The sequence below is a fragment of the Otolemur garnettii genome, unplaced genomic scaffold (assembly GCF_000181295.1).
Source record: "Otolemur garnettii isolate 467f Iridium unplaced genomic scaffold, OtoGar3 scaffold00055, whole genome shotgun sequence".
Classification (NCBI taxonomy): Eukaryota; Metazoa; Chordata; class Mammalia; order Primates; family Galagidae; genus Otolemur; species Otolemur garnettii.
The window spans coordinates 281,699-296,779 of NW_003852450.1; the positions used below are offsets into that span (position 1 = coordinate 281,699).

The 15,081-nt window shown below is 37.7% G+C and overlaps 1 non-coding gene across 1 annotated transcript; it reads left to right on the plus strand.

Annotated features, from left to right (window-relative positions):
- The first annotated feature begins 9,376 nt into the window (after positions 1 to 9,376).
- Positions 9,377 to 9,483, plus strand: LOC111726166. Its single transcript, XR_002774014.1, has one exon. It is a non-coding gene; the product is annotated as a U6 spliceosomal RNA (small nuclear RNA).
- Positions 9,484 to 15,081: the final 5,598 nt, after the last annotated feature.

Consider the following 15,081-nt stretch of genomic DNA (forward strand, 5'->3'; position numbering starts at 1 on the left):
CTTTCTTCCTGTCATATTGTTAATTGTTTTCTAGTTGATTTATAAATTCTGTGTTTCTTTGTCTTTTTATATTAGTGGTTTATTGAATTCTGTCAAGTTGTCATTTGATTACTTCCTTTCTTTCCTTTGTATAACTGTTCTACTGTGAGTTTTATTTTTGTGTGTATATTTTTTATGATTGCAAATATTGACCTTTCTCTTCCAAGTTTAAGACTCCATTGAGTATTTTTTGTAGGGTCCACTAATGATGACAAATTCCCTCAGCATTTGCTTGTCTGGGAAAGACTTTATTTCTCCTTCATTTATGGAACTCACTCTTTCAGGATATAAAATTCTTAGCTGATAATTTTTTCTTATAGCATTATGAAAATACTACCTCATTCTTTTCTGGCCTGTAAGGTTTCTGCTGGGAAGTCTGTTATTAATCTGAAGAAGTTTCTTCTATAGATGATAAGATACTGTTTTCTTGCTAATTTTAAATTCTTTTTTCACTTTGATGTTAGACATTCTGAATATAGTTTGCCATGATGAAGTCCTTTTTAAAAAAGGATTTGTCTGAGCATCACTGGACGTCCTGTATTTAGATATATAACTCTCTTGGTATATGTGTATTTCGGAAATTATCATCAATTATCTTCTTGATGATAATTTCCTAAACTTTTTGATCTCTGTTCCCTCTGGGAAATACTGGTAATTCATAAGGTTGGTCTGTATGTAGTCCCAGACATCTTGAAGGCTTTGTTCCCTCTTTTGTACTTTTTTCCTAATTTTTTGTCTGATTGGTTTTTTTCAACAGACCTGTGTTCAACTTCTGAGATTCTTTCTTCTGTTTGTTCTAGTTCATTATTGAAGCTTTTAACATTCAAAATGTATTTTGTATTTCCTTCAATGAATTTTTCATTTCTAGAATTTATTTTTTAAGACACTGTCTCCTTAATAAATTTCTTGTTCATATCTGTAACTGATTTTCTTTTTTCTTCTTTTCTGTTCTTTTCTGTTCTCTCTCTCTTTTTTTCCTGAGATGCAGAGTTTTACTCCATTCCTCTGGGTAGAGTACCATGGCATCATAGCTCACAGGAACCTCAACTCTTGGGCTCAAGCAATCCTTTTCTATCAGTCTCCTGAATAATTGGGACTACAGGTACCTGCCACAATGCCTGGCTAATTTTTCTATTTTTAGTAGAGATAGGGTCTTGCTCTTGCTCAGGCTGGCAGAATTGATTTTCTGATTTTTTTTGATATTATTTTTTAGATTTATCTCATATTTTTATCAAACTTCTATAAAATCTGCATTTTGAATAGTTTATCAAGCATTTTAAGAATTTCCTTTTGATTGACATCTGTTCAATTTTGGAAAATATATTTGTTAGGGAAGAATTTTCTCCAAATACTGTCTCATAAATGTTTTTGGTTGAACATGACACTTTGGCTTTAATTTAGGGTACCTGAAAGGGCTTGATCTTTCTATGATTTATTAAGCAGTACACAATGTCAGCAGTATTCAGCATTGTCAGCAATATCTGTGATTTCCTCTGTTGCTTAGGGTATAATTATTAGGTGAAAGTCTTGTGAAATCTTTCTAGGGCCTTTAACATGGTCTGAATCAATCTTCAGGCCTTGGTGATGGCAGCCCTGGGCTCTGCATGCCTGTTTTTAGGCCCCAGAGCAGTTTATACTGGCACCTATGTTAGTAGTTCCTGGAAGGTTGATTCTTGAGCTACCAAACAGCTTGTTCAGAAACTAGTGGTGAGAGTGATAGGCTAGGTATGTGGGTGGGTTCTCATGCTCTTGGGCATTTGGTGTGATGTGGGTGATGACAGTAGTGGTGGTGGAACAACCCATTGGTACCCAAGTGGTCTATGCTTATGTTGCTGGTAGCTGCAATGGGTTAGGCAGGCTAGTCATTAGTCCCATAGCTGCCCATGGGAGAACGGTGGGTATTGTCCTCAGTTTGCTATGGGAATCTCCCCTGTTCTTTTCTATCTCAGTGGCAACAACTGTAGGTTCATCTGCCCAAACTCAGCTTAAGGACAGGGCATAGCTTACTGTTAGCTTCTCAAAATGGTGCCTTGAGTCTGCTACCAGAGAAGGTGGGGCCCCTCATAGGTAGGCAGCATGAGAAAGAAGCTTTTGAGAGTTTAGTCCACTCTGTCTCAGTCTCAAGTATAACTAACCTGCAGCAGGGCAGTGGGGACCTTCTCAGGGGTATGTGGGAGTACCCTGCCTCCACTTCCCCTTTTCAGAGAAGTACAGCAGCATAAGCCACATTTGTAAATCCTTTTTATCTAGAACGGCACCCAGCTAAGTCTGCTCTAGGCTCAGATACCTGTGAAATTCTGGGTGTATTTCCTTTCTGGAGAAGCATCTCTATGCAACCTCTGGGCAGCTCCCTGAGTTAGGCCTGAGACCCACATCAGTTGAGGGGTTGCTCTGTAATTAAGATTATAAAATACTGTTTTGAAGTATGGAACTAAGGTGGGTTCTTTTTACTGTTTACTCTTTCTATCTTATTGTCAACCCTACTGCCAAGAGCAAGGGGACACAGGCTGGGGGACAGGGAGTCAGTGGGAAAGACTGGCAGAACAGCAGTGAGGTGGTCAGGTGGCACAGGGTGTGTTTGTCCCCTGCTGCAGGCTCTAATTTATGCAGATCACCATTGCCACAACTACCACAGCCCCTTATACACCTGAGGAGCAGAGTCCAGCTGGGGCTGAGGCCAGGAAGTAAAGCAGACTGTTGTGGCCATCTAGGCATATGCTCTCAGGAGCTCCTTCTCACTCAGCCCAGGTCCTTAGAAAAGTCCTGGGTAGTCAAGCCCCAGAGGAAAATGCAGTAGCACGGTAGCTGTTGGGGTGGCAGTCATGACAGTGTAGTTGGAGAGTTCTATTGAAGGCGCGAGATTGCATTTTCTAGCATGTATCAGTTTGTAAATTATCCTATTATAGTTAAAGACCAGAAAGTGCAGGATAACAAATGGCTTTCTCTTATTTTGTTTTTAGTTTTAATTTTTTTTAAAAACCCAAACTTTGAGATCTAAAATAACCTAACTCATTCTTGTGGGTTGAAAAATCATGGCTACATCTGTGAAGAGTCCTGATGGGGACAGTGGGGGAAGAAATTAATTCTACAAAGCATATGTTAAAACAAAATATAAAATAAGTGAGATTTGTGGTAAAGCAAAGAAAATATTTCTTGCTCAGGGTCTGGTTCTTGTGATTGCTTTCTTCTGTTGAAGCATATTGTGCCTCCTAATTTTAGAAACTTGATTATTCATAGGCAATTCAATCTGATGAAGCAGTTTTTCTGTTTTTCAACATTGAAATTGAACAAATTCAGAAACTTTGATGTCATCAGGAGGATATACCTGCCTCTGGCATCCTGCTGCAGCTGTCAGGACCTCTTTTCTAACCCTCAGCAGCCCCCACATAGCTTAGGCATCACATGACCTGACAATATCTGATTCTTTATTGCTTTGATCACATTGTTTTTCACTTAGGAAATGCCACTCACTGCTCATTGAACAATAAGAACAAAGTTGTGTAGGTGTAGAATTATTAGAATAGCTGTTTCAGTCTCATCAATATCAAGGTTGGCAAGCATCCCCCTTTCTTATCTGTAACAAAACCAACCAAGGCAATGTGAAATATTTGAAGAGAGGCAGTATGGATGAAACCATTTAGTAGATTTATAAGAGCTGAAGGAAAGTGCTAAAGCTATCCATCTTCTATACTTTATTGAGAACAGGACCAATGACTCAGACTATCAGGACAGTATCTCCAAGGCAGAATTGAAATCTTAAAGTAAGCAAAGAATAAGTGCATACAATTTAGGAGAAGAGGGATCAACAGCAGGAGTAAGAGATGCCTGTAAGCCTCCAAACACCTTGAATACAAATCTGTCTGTAACAGCTCCTCAGATACACAACTTTGTAAATAAAGATCTCATTTCAGAAGGCTTTAAAGATTTTTTCCTTGGTCCTTTCCTCTGTTGGATATCATAGCTTTAAATATCAGATGACAGTAGGCAAAATTATTATTTGGGTCATATGAGATGTATGTGTATGTGTGAATAAATAAAACTAAGAATGAGGTAAAGAACAAATAATGGCATTTAATTGAGAATCTTCATGAGGTAGCTCTCCTCTTGGTAGGTTTAAATTATCAGAACAAGACAAATTGGCTGAAAAATTTTTTTTCTGTGGTTTAAAAGTATGCCAAGCACATGAGTTTAGAAAGTTACGTAAATCTAAAGACAATTTTGCTTTAGAACCTTGACAATATAAAGCTCTAATCTGTTTATTTAAAGGTTTCATGGATTTGATTATTTCAGTTTAGACACTGATTTCAAAATCTTTTTTTTTTTTTTTTTTTTGCCTACATTTCCTTAGACATAACTGATTTCAGGCCACACTGTGCTGTTGAAAAGCCATGTGACTTGGGACCAGTTTTATTTATCCCTTGTTTAGCTCAATTCCTCAGTTGTAAAATGGGGGATAATAATAGACTTTATGCAAAAATGAAGCTGATAGTGAAATTAAAGCAGTTAACTCAGTGCTCAATAACAAGTGCTGGCTATGATTATTATTAGTTAGAAAAGTGAGTGACAGACCTCTGGAACATTCTAGAGGAGTGTTATCGTAAAGCAAGAAGAGGGTATTGGGCCAGGAATTATCTAGGGTGTTTGGTCAGTGCAAAGAATTGAGGCTAAAATTTTAATTCCATTGAAAAAATATTCATTAAATACCTATCGAGTTTCTATTATGTAATCCTTGCTCTCCTGTAGACTGTATTCAAGTAATTGAAATAAGATACCTACCAAACTTCCTTTGTTCCAAGAATGACATAAATGCTCCAAGGAAGTTACACACACATGGAGTGATGTGAGCTTAAAGGACAGGCATGTCATTACTGTGGCTTAGAAAATGATACCCCCAAATGCAGGCCTCAGAAGCAAAGTATCTCTCTGACCTCCTCCTCTACTGTCTCTTGCCCCTCATTTTCTCCTGAGGTAAGCCATGGAAATGAGAATTCCTTTTCTTGAGGTGGGTCATAGAAACCAGAATCCCTTTTCCCCGAAACTAGCCTTTAATCAAGCCTAAAAATATTACTCTAATTGTCCTCCATCTTTCCATGTGAAAGCTGGCTATAAAGAAATTAAGACCCTCATTCCAGAGGGCCCACATCTAGAAGGAAGGAATGCTATACCAGAGAAGCCAAGAAGAATCTACATAGACAGGCCTGTCTGGGATTCTTCTAGTCAGTCTATTACTATTAGACCATATCCTTTTCATCCAATCACATTTCTACGTCGCTATCCCTGCTTTATCAAACCTAAGCATAAAATCAGATAGCTTCCATGTATCTTTGAAACTTCATTCTGAAGGCTCCCATGTCATATAAAACAAATATATTTGTTATGCTTTTCTCTCTCTCTCTCTCTTTTTTTTTTTTTTTGAGACAGAGTTCACTCTGTCATGCTGGATAGAGTGCTTTGGTATTATAGCTCACAGCAACTTGAACCTCATGGACTCAGGTGGTGCTCTTGCCTCAGCCTCCTGAGTAGCAGAGCCTATAAGAACCCTCCACAACACCCAGCTAGTTTTTCTGTTATTGGTAGAGGTGGGATCTCATTTTTCTTCAGGCTGCTCTTGGACTCCTGAGCTCAAGCACTCCACCTGCCTTGGCCTCCTAGAATTCTAGGATTACAGACGTGAACCACTACACCCAGCCTATATTTTTCTCTTGGTAATCCGTTTTTGTTATAGGGTTGTCTGCTGTGACTTTTATGATGAAGAGGAAAGCGACCACCACCCTTTGACCTCTATACTACCTTTAGCAGGCATGGAGGTTGTCAGAGAAAGCATAGAAAAAGCAAATGAGGTTCCTTCTTTATGAATAGGGTATAAATTTGAAAGGCAGAAGTCAGAAATGCTCATTTATTTAATAAGAATGTGTTGAGTTTTTGCTATATGCTCATTTATGTGATAGAAATTCAGCAGTGAGCAAAGTAGATGAAGTGCTTTACTTGCTGAAACCAGGAACATTTGAATAAATGCTCTTTGATTTTTAGAAGAAAAAAATTTAAATTTTATGACAAAAAGTAGAATGATTTCCAAATAAATATCTTCAAGTCACAATGCCTCCCTTACCTGTATTCAGCAAGCATAAAATTATGATCCATTTCTCAAAATTGGAAGATTAGAGGCAAAATATTATAGATAGACATGAAGTGATAAAATCTTAAGGCAAAAAGTATACTTTTCACTCTGTTTCTTTGACTCATCCTCATATCCATTAAATTTTTCTATATAACATAAAGATAATAATTTCTTCCCTATATATCCATTTCTACATTTATTTCTTCCTCTCCATCTCTCAATATAAATTTCCCCAAGAGTAGTATATCCAAGCTAAGTTCCTTCATAACTGAGAGTCTACATTTTATATTCTAACTTGTCCACTTCACACATTTCAGCTCCTGGTTCTTTATTTCTATTTTCAGTTTATATCATGGTACTCCTGAACATTTTTTCACAGTACTCAAAACAGTTTATGTGATGGAAATTGAATCTAATTATAAAATGGTACTCGACTGAGCTTTATTAATCTCCCTGAGGGAACAAGGTAGAAAACTAATGTTGATGGATCCTGTCACTCTTCCTCTAAATACAAAATTATTGAATTAAAGACAATATAATTATTAGCAAATCTGGCAACACCATGATTTTTAAGAGCACTGTATTTTGTTTCTTGGACAGGCACATTTGTCCTTGGTTTGCCTGAAGGCTTCAAGTGTCCTGGGCAATATCCATCTTCATTGAGTTTTGAAATCCCAGAAGTATGAATAAACCAGATGGCCCCCTCAAATGAAGATGAATGTATATAACTGTCATTCAGAAACTCTCAGTATTTGATACTGCCATACCCAGTGAGGAGTTTGCTGCTTGTGAAAGAGGGGAGTGATGTGTTTCTGTCCATGGTCCTGAAAAGTCTACCTTGACTTTAAATGAAGAGCCATTAATGAAGACAGTAGTAAAATTATAAATCATATTTAAAAGAAGAATTCTGACTTAGTGCTATATAACTTTTTCACAGTGCTGATTTACTAACTGTCTCTTTTTAATTATCCTCTTTTTCTTACTCTCTCTCTCAATCTCTCTCTTAACCTTGGGTCATGGGAAGAAAATGTGAAGGTTTGCAGGGGGAAAGGAGCATGTATTTATTAAAGGCAGACGGTTGAACTGCAGCTAGAATTTGTTGCTTCCTATTATAAAATCCTATTGCAAAGATTTTACAACTCAACTATAAAAAATTATACTGTTGGATAAAACTTAGGCAAGAAATGACTCTTTGCAGACTAACTAATTAAGGAAAAAATCCTATAACCTATAAGTTACGCTCATGGAAAATAAAGTAATGCTCAACTATAAGTGCCTAACTATCCACCACCCACTGTGTGACTTATAATTTGAAAATCAATAATTAAGTAATGTATTTAAGACTTCAAACCCCAGAGTTGTACAATGTTAGCCAATTAGGATTGTTATTCAGGGAAAAACATTGATAGTGGTGCCAAGAAATGGCTGAGATGTTGAAGTTCATGAGCCAGCTGTCATGCATCTGTTCTACCGTCTACCAATATCATTATGAGGAACAGGTTTAGTTAGTTGGCAAGAAAACCCAATGCCTGATGCTTTTGAAATCATTGAATAAGATGACATTACTTCATCTCATATCATGGGCACCTGACGCTTTTCACAATAGGTATAGAAATTTTCTCTAAATGATGGAATTTAAAAGTAGAAAACAGAGCAGGTCCAGATTTAAGATATTTGTTCTTATACGATAAAGAGATTCATACATTTCTATTTCAATAGAAAAAACAGGAGGAACAAATCATCTCTTTTTAAGGAAGTAGTCGAGAAAATAAATACTAGAATTCCAATGTGAAATAAGTTTGAAACTTGCATTTTAGATATCTACAACTATCAATATGTTTGTCCTAGAAAATAAATTACTAGAATTCGATTGTATGGTAAATTCTTTCAGCTATAACTATTCACTATTCAAATAAAAGAAAAGAACATAGAAATCATAATTGTATGATAATGCTTCAGTAATTCTTGTAAAAGAATTAATTTATTAAATATTATACGACAAATACTCAGAACAATGACTGGCACGTAGCAAGCCCTTCCATTACAGTGTTTTTTATTGTTGCTGGTGTTGTTTTCTTGACTGTTGTTACTACAATAGATGGGGTCAAAAGCATATCTCCTAGGCAACGAAACTAATATGTCAGTTAAATATAATCATCAGAGGAGCTTAGAAAAATTTCTCTCCTTTTCCTTCCCATCCCATTACCTTACCTATAGAGCTCAGTGTGTGTGTGTGTGTGTGTGTTTTGTGATAATCTCAGGTTAAGTTATTATAGTTTTCTTTTTTTTTTTTTTAAAGACAGAGTCACTTTGTCACCCTCGGTAGAGTGCTGTGGCATCACAGCTCACAGCAACCTCCAGCTCTTGGGCTTAGGTGATTCTCTTGCCTCAGCCTCCTTAGTAGCTGGTACTATAGGCACCCGCCATAATGCCTGGCAATTTTTTTTGCAGTTTGGCCAGGCCAGAGTTTGAACGCAGTATATGGGGTGGCACCCTACTCACTGAGCCACAAGCACTGCCAAGAAGTTTTACTTTTTATTTTTATTTTCAGCTGGCCCAGGCTGGGTTTGAACCTGCCATCCTTGGTGTATGAGGCTAGAGCCCTAATCATTGTGCTATAAGAGCAGAGCCAAATTACTATAGTTGAAATGAAAGCTAATAGTGAAAAGGCACAAAAGTGTCTCTGGATGATCTAAGGGTGATGAAAGTATCTTTGATTCAAATAATAAAAATATGTTAAAAGGATCATCAGGCTTTTTAGTCTAGAATCCAAAGGATAAAACAACAGCCAAAGTTTCCTTATGCAGAAATGGGAATAATAAGACCTATTTCACAAAGTATAAGGAGGATTAAATTAAACATCTTCAAAGTAGTTAGCACAGTGCTTGGCACTTGGTGTCCAAGTGTTTTAAAAAATTATTTCTTTTATGGCTTAGTGCCTGTAGCTCAGCGGTTAGGGCACTGGTCACGTACACCTGGGCTGGTGGGTTTGAACTCAGCCCCAGCCTGCTAAAAACAACAATGATAACTACAACAGCAAAAAAATAGCTAGGCATTGTGGTGGGTGCCTGTAGCCCCAGTTACTTGGGAGGCTAAGGCACGAGAATCATTTAAGCCCAAGAGTTGGAGTTTGCTGTGAGCTGTGACACCATAGCACTCTAATGAGTGTGATAAAGTTAAACTCTGTATCAATAAATAAACAAATAAATATTTCTCTTGTTACTCCCATTAGCAGCACGTATACTAAAATTAGAATGATACAGAGAAGATTAGCATGGCCCCTGTTCAAGGATGACATGCAAATTCATGAAGTATTCCATATTAAAAAAACATAAATAAATGATTATTTCTTTGGAATTTTGTTCTCATTCTTTCTCTTATTTCTCAGTGGAACAAGAATAGCTGAGGGATTACAGAGATTCTGAGATTGTTCTGCAAGTAGACACCAGAAAGTAAAGCACTGCTTCAGCAACTTCTATCTGAGATGATAAAATTAACTCAGTCTTCAAGGCCTAGGGAGCTTCATGCCAAGCCCCACTTTGTCTCTGGTGCCTTCCTCCTAAATAGCGAATATACTTAAAATGTACTCAGTCAACCATGGGGCATGTGAAGCTACTTTATTCATCTCAGGGCAGCAGTTCATACCTGGTAGTAATTTGTAGACTTGGGAGTCATTAAATCTAGAAGGACTCTGCTAAAGAGAAGGCTCAAGATTTCAGGGTAGTCTCTGTTCAGTTTTGTGCCCTAATTTTTCTATGGCTTTTACTTCTGCTCCAAACTAGAGGGCATCTCTTTCTCTTTGCATGAAGGTGGAGGAAGCTGGGATGTCTAGTATCTGGATGGATTCAGTGAGATTTACATGTAATCTAGGCTTTCAACATTCTAAGAGTCTCTGCTCCCTTGGTTTCCTATGGGTAACCATTTTTAAATTTGTTTTGTTTTTCCCAATACACACATTTTATGAACATCTCTTTGTTTCACATCTTTTCTGGGTGGGTATCTCCCTGTAAGTCTCAAATTGCAGGGGCTTAATTTATTCATTTCCCTTCTGTCCAACTCTCCATCACCAAATATTTTTTGTTATATTTTAATTTTAGCTTTTGTTTTACTTAGGTATACAAAAGTGACTGAGCACACACATATGTGTTTAATTCCACATTTATATTTTAATTATTTCTGTAGATATTCCAAATTTGGGAGTTTTTGCACTTCAACTCAAAGCAATCAATGGGAGTATTTATAACTCAGGTGATTTGAACTAATCTTTTGATAAATATTATTTATCTGTCTTTTCTGTATTAATTAATTTATTTAGGCAGGGTCTTATTTGGTCATCCTAGATAGAATGCTATGGCATTATCATAGCTCACAGCAACCTCAAACTCTTGGGCTCAGGCAATTCTTTTGCCTCAGCCTCCCAAGTAGCTAGAACTATAGGTGTTCAGCTAGTTTTTCTTTTTTTAGTAGAGACAGAGTCTTGCTCTTGCTTAGGCTAGTCTTGAACTCCTGAGCTCAGGCAAACCACCTGTCTCAGGCTCCCAGAGTGTTAGGATTATAGGTGTGAATTACTGTGTCCCACCACCTTCCTTTCCTTCCTTTCCTTCCTTCCTTTCTTTCTTTCCTTTCTTTTCTCTCCTTTCTCTTCTTTTTTTCTTTCTTGAGACAGAATCTCTGTTATTCTGGGTAGATTGCCATGGCATGATAGCTCAAAGCAACCTTGAACTCTTGGGTTGAAGCAATCCTCTTGCCTCAGCTTCCCCAGTAGCTGTGCCTACAGGTACCTGCCACGATACTTGACTAATTTTTCTAATTTTGGTAGAGCCAGAGTCTTACTCTTGCTCAGGCTCAAGCAACTCCTGAGGTCAAGCAATCCAGCTAGAAAAACTAGCTGAACATCTTGACCTTCCAGAGTGCTAGCATTATAGGCATGAGACAATGGGCTTGGCTGGTCTTTTCTATATTTAACCATTTTTTCCTAATAAACATATATTGAACACCATTCAAAGTTTGGGTATGCTAGCTTAATATTCTACAGAATATCTAATAATACAGAAAATGATGTACAAAGTCATATTTCTTCAGTACCTGAAATGCAAACTTTGTTTTGGTAACTGGTTTTTGCTTCAGGAATTTGATCTGTCCATAGATTCAGGATGACAAAATGAGAGATACAAGAGGGAAGAAGAGCCATTTTTCCTGGGTACCAGGAGTAGAGGCCCAATTTTTCCAGAGGTGACATTGTAAGGAGTTTGCTGAGCCCTCCATCTTCCGAATCCAGTTCCCTGGCAAAACTTAGCAGGCTGACCATGCACACACTGCTAAGAAATCGTCTTTTATTCTTCTGAACACTTTTCAGAACTTGCTTCTAAAGAGGGGGAATGAGAATCCTATTTGTTTTAGTACTTTAGAAATTCACTTGTATTGCTAAGTTGTTTTGAATAGTCAACTGTTGAATCTTTGGCTGCCCCTGTATGTAGAGTAAGAAGATAATTGGTCTGATCCCAGGGTGAACCATCTGCTAGTACAAATTGCTCTGCTATCTGCTTTATTGAAACGCTTGTGTTCATTATATTATGTTGAAATGTTCATGAAACGTGGTTTATACTAAGCTGTGTTCCTGGAAAATTTGATTCTATATATGGGCAGAACACCCTTAATTGCAGGGGCTCTTCTCTCCCTTTAGAGTTCTAAACTGCTTTGCTGATTTGATCTGGGGCCCTAGAGAGCCAACATCCTGTGTTAGCGGCTGATTATTGATGCCTAGGAGGATACAGCAGTGACAGTCCAAATTTACAAGACTCATAAGAGCTTTCAAAATATCTTTCAGAAAAAGATGTTCCTGAATTCTGGAATCTGAAGAAAATATGTCTTGTTATTATGACATAATTCTAATGGTTCTTGTTGATGCTGCTATTAGAGCATTCAGATAGTGCCTCATACATCAGGGTTATGTTTGTATTGTCATACCGGTGAGGGGAAAGTATGATACATTAAGGACCCATTCTCAGATTTTTTGTTTTAGCATGTTAATGTAAGATTAATGACCATAATGATTTGAGATAGAATTTTTTTTTTATTTGTTGCTTTCTTTTTGTCTTCCAATATCACATTGCTTTGCCAAAGACACAGTATAAAGGGAGAAACTAATGATTTAGGTAGAGGGTAGGGATAGGGCTTTCACTTAACAAGACTTTGTTGACATTTGTAGGTGAATTTCACAATTCTCCAGGTGTGCCTGGTAGAAATTTTGGAAGTGAAATGTATGAAAAGGCAGAGAGACCATATTAGGAGATTAACAGTTTGTTCCTGACACAGTATTTCTTACATCACCATGAATAAATCTAAATGCTAATTTGTTTATCTGTCTACCCTTTGAAATACAACTGAAGTAGCCATAAAACAAAGATGAAGATAGCATGGAAAATTTTCTTAGATCAAAGACTGGGATGATTTTCACCATCTGGGGTCCATTGACATAGCAGGGATGTTAGGGAACCTGGAATCACCAATTTGGACTTCTCCCACTATGGTCTTCATGATCCATGATAATGTGTATAGGCCAAATATTTGAGTAGAATGACTTTACAAATGATGTATGCAGATTCTACATACAAGGCTGAGAGTGGGTAGATCCAGTTTTAAACAAAAGGCTATGTATGTGACCAGTGAGAGTCTTTTATCATTCTCTAGTAGGCTAGATGAGACAGAAGGAATATAGGACCCTGTGTCATAAAATTAGTTAAAAAATATTCCTCCTTCATCTTCTTACCTGCTTTGGACAGCCAGGACCAAAAGCAGAGCTATTTATTTGAAACCTCTCTCCTCTCTCTCTTCTTCATCTTTCATCACTTTGATTCCCTTTTTATTATCATTATTTATGTTTTGTATAACTAGACAAATAATTTGTCACGGATTACATCTTATTTGCAAGAGGCTCCAGTAAGATGGCAACAAGGCATGCACAATATATCATCATTTAGCAGCTTCTCTTGTAACTATACTGAACTAATGGTGGAAGAAATACATATAAACAACTCTAAGGACAAATTTTGAATGATCCAGTAATTTTGATTTATACATGGTATTTGATGGAACTGTATTAGCTGTTAAAGTCAATGGCTAAATAATTCCCAGCACAAAATGAACCAGAAGTACAAAAGAAGCTTTACAATGCATGTTAGAGAGCTCTGAGCCTTCTGCTTAAATTTCCAAAGTGCAGTGTAAATTACAGGACTGGCTGTCAATTTTAACTAACAATTCTACCCGGTATGGTCTAGCTAGGTAATTTGTCCATTATTCCTTTATGAAACAGTAAACACCAGCTTAATTCCATTGGCTTTTCTAAAGCAAATTGCCTTATCTCTCATGTCTACTGAAGAGGAGAAGTGACTCTCCTACCTCTGATGATAGCAAGTCCCACTCAACAAATAACATGTACAAGCCGGTGTTGGTGAAAAATACTTTCCATATCTCCTAATAACACTGGGTGCTGGTCATCTGGAGAGGATTTTAACCTCTTCAAGTTCTCTCTCTTATTTTTTTTTTTGAGACAGAGCCTCAAGCTGGATGGTACAGTGCCGTGGCTTCACAGCTCACAGCAGCCTCCAACTCCTGGGCTCAAGCGAGTCTCGTGCCTTCACCTCCCAAGTAGCTGGGACCACAGGTGCCCGCCACAACGCCCGGCCATTTTTTGGTTGCAGCCGTCATTGTTGTTTGGCCGGTCCAGGCTGGATTTGAACCCGCCACCTTAAGTGTATGTGGCTGGCGCCTTAGCCACTTGAGCCACAGGTGCCGAGCCTTCAAGTTCTCTTGGTATAAGACTCTCATATTCTTTTATTTCCCCTCCTTGCCCAATATTCTCTCTCACTCCCAAATAATCATTTTCTGTTCACTTGTTTCCTGTCTTTTCCTATCACAAGGAAGAAATGAATGCAAGCTTTGGAAATCAAAATCCAGCACCCTCACTGCCAATATTTACAGAAAGAGAAAAATATTGCAAATATCAATAAGAATCTTAAATCCAATTAAACAAAATATGCATTTAGGTAGGCAGATGCTGGCTTGGCAGCTATTGGTTAGACTGATTTCTATAATTCTACTAATTCATTAATTTGACTTGCTTGCTCTGGGCAGTTTGATCATAACTTCACAGTATATTTCTTAGCCAGAAATAGATCTCCAACGATAATAGTAGTTATGAAGGAAGGAACATTCTAACACAAGATTCCTGATCTTTCTAGGCTAAGTGAGAAAGACAATAGATTTTGCATAAATGCTTCCCAGGGTATTTGTATTATGCCAGTGATATGAAAAGTTTTATTCAAGAGTTTGGATGTGGGCCAGCATGGTGGCTCACACCTGTAAATTTGGCACTCTGGGAGGCAGATGTAGAAGGATTGCTTGAGCTTAAGTATTTGAGATCAGTGAGACCCCATCAGCCGGGCATGGTGCTGAGCATATGTAGTCCCAGCTACTCGGGAGACTGAGGCAGGAGAATGGCTGAGTCCAGGAGTTTGAGGTTGCCGGGAGCTGTGAAGTTCCCCCTGGACTCTACCCAGTACAACAGAGAAATAGTATCTCAGAGAGAGAGAAAAAAAAAAGAATTTGGATTTGAACTGCCAAACCCTCTACCTTTGACCTAATCATAGCATTTATGTGCAAAGTGTGGTCAGTCCCTATGTTTACCTACTGGTCTTTCTTGCTCTATTTTGAATTGAAGACTATAATCACTGATGCTATCATCCATTTAAAAAGCATCTTTGGAATCACCCAATCATTTATTCAGTCACCAGGTTTTTACTAAGGTCTTACTTTTGCTAAGCATTGTAATGGGTATCAGAGATGTAAAAACGAACACTGCTTGGTAAGTCTTTGCAGAACTCAAGTCCTAGAGGGAAAGTCTTCTGTAAGTAGACTGTTAGAAC